Raw genomic sequence first — 6,000 nt, 5'->3', positions numbered from 1 at the left:
GTGTTAACATGAAAAACGAAACCAGGTATATAAATCTACGCTGTCTCATTTTACTCTTCTGCAAGTAAATCACACAACAAACTTGTCATCTTATAAGTTCATGTAAGAATTCTGATCTACATTTCTTCGGTAAATACCCACATCACTTTGGAAAAAATAGCTCATTATGTTACATACCAGCCTTTTATCTAGTCACAGCGAGTGGATAACTTTCTCTTTGCTGCCCATTCAACACACAACGTTACTTAAACGTCGTTTTACGTAATTGAAACGCTAAAAACACTTTAATACCGAAAATAACATTGTGTCCCGTAATGGCTTTTTTAATTTCTTACTAGCACGGGATGGGTCTGGAGGAGAAGCAACCAATTCCTGACATTCCTTATTATGGAAGACCATTACATTAACTCAAGACTCCTTGAAGATGGATATCAACCTCATATTTGTGTTTCACTCAGTTATGTTATGTGAGAATTTAGGCCTGTGGGCAGGTGCTGGATCCGGTTAAGATATCAACAGTGACTGCTGTGTGTGTTTTTACGAGTGTGTCTTATGCAAGTGTGTGTGTGTGTGTGTGTGTGTGTGTGTGTGTGTGAGAGAGAGAGAGAGAGAGAGAGAGAGAGAGAGAGAGAGAGAGAGAGAGAGAGAGAGAGAGAGAGAGAGAGAGAGAGAGAGTGAGTGGCAGTTGCCTGTGTCTCTACCTACCCTCTCATCATGCCTTCTCCAGTCGGTCTTTAACAACATGCTAATTACCACCTTCTGACGCCTTGAAGACTTAACACACAAACATACCTACTTTTCTCTCTCTCTCTCTCTCTCTCTCTCTCTCTCTCTCTCTCTCTCTCTCTCTCTCTCTCTCTCGCTCGCTCGCTCGCTCGCTCGGAATGTCATTGCTATTCTAATTGAAACTGAAATATAAGAGCTTTCCTACATCAGCTTATCTAAAGCCTGACCCAACATCTTCATACATTTCAAGAAGCATATCATTTGTTTTCGTTATCAATGAACATCATTACTGTGTTACTATCGTGGTAATAACAACATAAGGAGTGAACAAACTGTGTACCAGAGTCATCATATTAATTGGTCGCTTGATGTTTATAAACGTATTTATATATATGTTAAGCGATAGTTATTTTAAGAAGCTCAGCGTACGAATAAATGATCGCTGATGGCATAGCCAACATATGGTAGGTTTTTCTATTACCAAATTTTGGTTGTTCATGATATTAAGAGCATTGGTTTCCTCCATAACAGTAGGAGCACCAACTCCTGTGTTTTAAGTCTCTGATATAAAGGTCTGTTTCTCTGTTTTGTGTTAGAGGCCAGATGCACGAGTCAATCTTCACTTAATTCTGCGCAGTAATTGTTGTTGGGCACATGCCCAACATGGATGGGTCAGGATTGGCCTCAAAGAAAAAAAGTACCAAGTGACACTATGGCAAAGTCATCCACCTCGAGAATCTCGCAATACATGTCTCGACTCTGCATTATTTTATTATTATTATTATTATTATTATTATTTTGGAGAGGGGGAGGGGGAGATCGGAAACTTTACTCACTGATCACAAAAAATTAATATATATATATATATATATATATATATATATATATATATATATATATATATATATATATATATATATATATATATATATATATATATATATATATAATATTACAAAACACCCTTTAAACAAATGTTTTGATGGAATGTGGATTTTTTTTTTTGCTCCTTAGTCTTCCTGGCTAGTCGGATGATCAATTACTTATTCATGTAGAAGGGTGATATTGTAGGGGGGAGAGGGAAGGGAACATTGGATAAAGAGGGGAAGGGGGATAGGGAACGGAGGAGGGGGGGAACAAATACACACTGGAACTACCGGGTACCCATTTACGGATTATTATTATGTTTAAATTATCTATATAATTATTATAGGGGACAGTGGGTTAAGCATTTAACAAGGGTTAACTAGAGTAGGGCAACTGAGCAAAGCATATTTCGAAAAAAATGGTGAATATAATTAGTTAAGTCACAGTACAGCAGCCTGGCCTCATACACTGACTTACTGGTTGTTAATCCAGCCAATGAGGCCATCGCTAATGAATGAAGGGAAAGGAACTATCAGGGGGGAAAGTGCCAAGCCATTGCGACTATATAGCATTTGGAAGTGGGACAGAATCGGGATTTGGGATTGGACGGGGGGGAAAGGAATGGTGCCTAACCTCATGGACGGTCGGGGATTGAACGCCGACCCGCACGAAGCGAGAACTTCGCTCTGCCGTCCAGTCCAAATGGTTGACTCTTGAAAACACTTTGCACATGACTGGTAACTGATGACGATCACAAACATTTCTCGAACAGTGATTCGCTGACTTTCTTAGAATCGAGCCATTGTAAATACTTGCTTGATACTTAATTGCTTAATACTTGATTATTGCTTAATAATTGCTTAATACTTGATTCGAGCAGTTCGGAAACATTGTTTCTCTCAAAGCTTTTCTTCAAATAGCACATCTGTAAAAGCTTTGAGAAATGCCAATAATGGCTAATAGCACATAAATACCTTAAAGTTAATAATATTAACTTATGTTTGCAAACATTTATATTTTGAATAGAATCTTGAGGTCGGCCGCTGGATGGAATGAACATAACCCAATCACGGGTTGCCCACGTATAACAAATACACTTAATTGTCAACAGAACCACATCACACAGCCTAACCTGAATTTTGAGTAATTAAATATACAAAAACCACGAATCACATTATTATAAGCTTTTTGCGTCGACCGCAGCTTATGTAGTATTGCCTCTTGAGAGAAACCTTTCATTCATATCTATTTACAAATTTATATTAAAAAACACAGGAACAAGATTTGATGGCGATTTTAGTATAAAAAAAGGAAAGAAGTATTGTCTCTCTAGAACCCAACCACTTGCCCGCCAAACACACACCGAAACTACGACGTTGGTACTACATTCGAACAAGTTTTAACACCTCCTAACCAGTTACAACAACCAATATAGCAAGTTGTAACAACGTTCTAATACGTCATAAACACGTTAAGCCAAGATGTAACAACTTTATTACAAGTTGTAACAAGCGGAAAATAGAGACAGTTACGGTTTGTGTTTCCAGGGTTGGGCTGGACGGTAGAGCGAAGGTCTTACTTCATGCAGGTCGGTGTTCAATCCCCCGACAGTCCTAGTAGTTCAATCCCCCGTCCCATCTCAAATTCTTATCCTGACCCCTTCCAAGTGTTTTATAGTCGTAATGGCTTGGCGCTTTCCCTCCTCCCCCCCCCCTCTCCTTCTCACACTTCGATTGAAAGTGAGATTGGACCCGATCCCCGGTCTCGAAATCTTGCCACTCCTTAAAAATTCGGCGTATCGTCGGTCGCATGTATACAAAACCTACACAACCGAAGCTGCAATCTTGAATTGAACGTCTCTACTTCACACGTCTTGGTAATTAGCGCCTGTTTGGTGGTACATTATAGCTGACTTGGAGTCTAATTACACCGTTGCTTTGGTTTAAGACAACTATAGTTTAGGATTTGATAATCTCAACCCTGTTATTACGAATCTGACACCCGATTAGTTCTCCTAGGGTGGAGGCGGAGTGTAACTACTCAAGCAGCTAGGATCAAAATTAAGTAATGATTCTTATGGGGTGTTGTGGCTGGGATGTGCAGATTCTTATGGGGTGGTGTGGCTGGGATGTGCAGATTCTTATGGGGTGGTGTGGCTGGGATGTGCAGATTCTTATGGGGTGGTGTGGCTGGGATGTGGAGATTCTTATGGGATGGTGTGGCTGAGATGTGTAGATTCTTATGGGGTGGTGTGGCTGAGATGTGCAGATTCTTATGGGGTGGTGTGGCTGGGATGTGTAGATTCTTATGGGGTGGTGTGGCTGGGATGTGCAGATTCTTATGGGAGGGGTTGTGGCTGAGATGTGCAGATTCTTATGGGGTGTTGTGGCTGGGATGTGCAGATTCTTATGGGGTGGTGTGGCTGGGATGTGCAGATTCTTATGGGGTGGTGTGGCTGGGATGTGCAGATTCTTATGGGGTGGTGTGGCTGGGATGTGCAGATTCTTATGGGGTGGTGTGGCTGGGATGTGCAGATTCTTATGGGGTGGTGTGGCTGGGATGTGGAGATTCTTATGGGATGGTGTGGCTGAGATGTGTAGATTCTTATGGGGTGGTGTGGCTGAGATGTGCAGATTCTTATGGGGTGGTGTGGCTGGGATGTGTAGATTCTTATGGGGTGGTGTGGCTGGGATGTGCAGATTCTTATGGGAGGGGTTGTGGCTGAGATGTGCAGATTCTTATGGGGTGTTGTGGCTGGGATGTGCAGATTCTTATGGGGTGGTGTGGCTGAGATGTGCAGACGTGCTGTTGTCAAGGGTTATTATATTTGTTTTTTTTATTCATAAATTAAAATAGCCTAATGTGTTTGTGTGTGTACTTACCTATATGTACCTCGTTTAAATCTGGTTAAAGGTTCGAGCTTCAGTTCTTGAGTCCGGCCATTTCCCTCCTTTCTATTGGTTAATTCAGTGACACACTTTTTTTTTGCCATTAAGCTCAATGGCAAATTGAGCTCAGCCTTTGTACCAATTTACTCGCTTAATTATCCTAATTTAACTGACCAAATTATGCTTGTGGGTGTTGAACATCTAATCTTTGGCAACGTGTTCCCAATTTGTAATTATCTGGTGTACAGGATGTGGAGCCTAGTTGGCTCTACTTTCGGAACTGTGGATGTTCTCTCCCTCGACCACCTCACTTCTTAGTGCATTCCACTTCGTAACAACTCTGTTACTGAAAGAGTCTTTTAATTGTTTCTGAGGCTCATGTTCGTACATTTTGGTACTTCCACCTGCATACGAATTCATGTTCAAGAATCGTCTGTGTTAAAGAAGGTTCTCGTGCATGAGAACCGTCTATCGAAGTTCGAAACGTCTATCGAAGAGATACATTTCTATTTGGATACTGTATAGAGTAAATCACAAAAATGCGCGGGTAAACGGAGGGAGTAACTTCAACACTTGACGTATTTCACACTCGATTTTACTTCATACTTCACGAAAATAGAACCTGGGGCTTTGTATAAGAGACTGTATTTCTCAACGCATTTAACTTACGCTTACCCTGACCAGCCTATGTCTGTCCCTTACCCCAGACCATTCTCCATACAAGCTTGGGTGAGGCAATCCTCAAGCGTCGGGCCTCCAACTTTGAGCAAACCGAAGTACTCCATTAAAATAAAGATGTATTCCTACACTGAGAGGAGCATCACTCATCCGCGTTAACCACGTCATGGTTCACCCACACAGATGACAAAAATATTACCAGGATCTAAGATAAAAAAGAAAAGGTACCCACACTGAGGACATGACCTGGTCGTGTGGGAGATTTTGTGTGTTTCAGGCGCAGGATTTTCTAGGTTAATGATACCCTTGTAGGGTTTGGTGACGGACCCACGCCGCTCTGATCCACGCAGATGTGGTGTATATGTCGTTTGGGGCGTGCCGGGGCCCTCGTGTTTGTGTGAGCCTTTGTGGGGTCCGCAGTTTTTGTTCTTCAAACATACTGTTTGCGTATCATTACGTGGGTGTTGTTTGTGTTGAGACGTTTGTGTGTCATGGGCACTGCCATGAGCAACACCACAAGCATCACCACCAGGTTCTCTACAAGTATCTCTACAAACCTGCTCGTGGTGTGTGTATGCAAGCCAGCTACGGGCTCACCATAGCCCGTGCTACTTGGAACTTTTTGTTCCGGGTAGTAAATCTTTAACAACAACAACAGTATGCAAGCCGTTGTTGTTTACATTGCCAGCTGCTGTTGGTGGTGGTGTCTGTGTTCCAGCTGTTGTTGTAGGTGGTGTCTGTGTTCCAGCTGTTGTTGGTGGTGGTGTCTGTGTTCCAGCTGTTGTAGGTGGTGGTGTCTGTGTTCCAGCTGTTGTTGGTGGTGTCTGTGTTCCAGCTGTTG

The 6,000-nt window shown here is 42.0% G+C and overlaps 1 protein-coding gene across 1 annotated transcript in view; it reads right to left on the bottom strand.

Moving 5' to 3' along the window:
- Nucleotides 1-6,000, bottom strand: part of LOC138359679 (foot protein 1 variant 2-like) — a 48,503-nt gene that overhangs the window by 17,711 nt on the left and 24,792 nt on the right. The window lies entirely within an intron of this gene.

Source organism: Procambarus clarkii, chromosome 8 (genome assembly GCF_040958095.1).
Source record: "Procambarus clarkii isolate CNS0578487 chromosome 8, FALCON_Pclarkii_2.0, whole genome shotgun sequence".
Lineage (NCBI taxonomy): Eukaryota > Metazoa > Arthropoda > Malacostraca > Decapoda > Cambaridae > Procambarus > Procambarus clarkii.
This window is presented reverse-complemented; position numbering and strand designations above follow the sequence as displayed.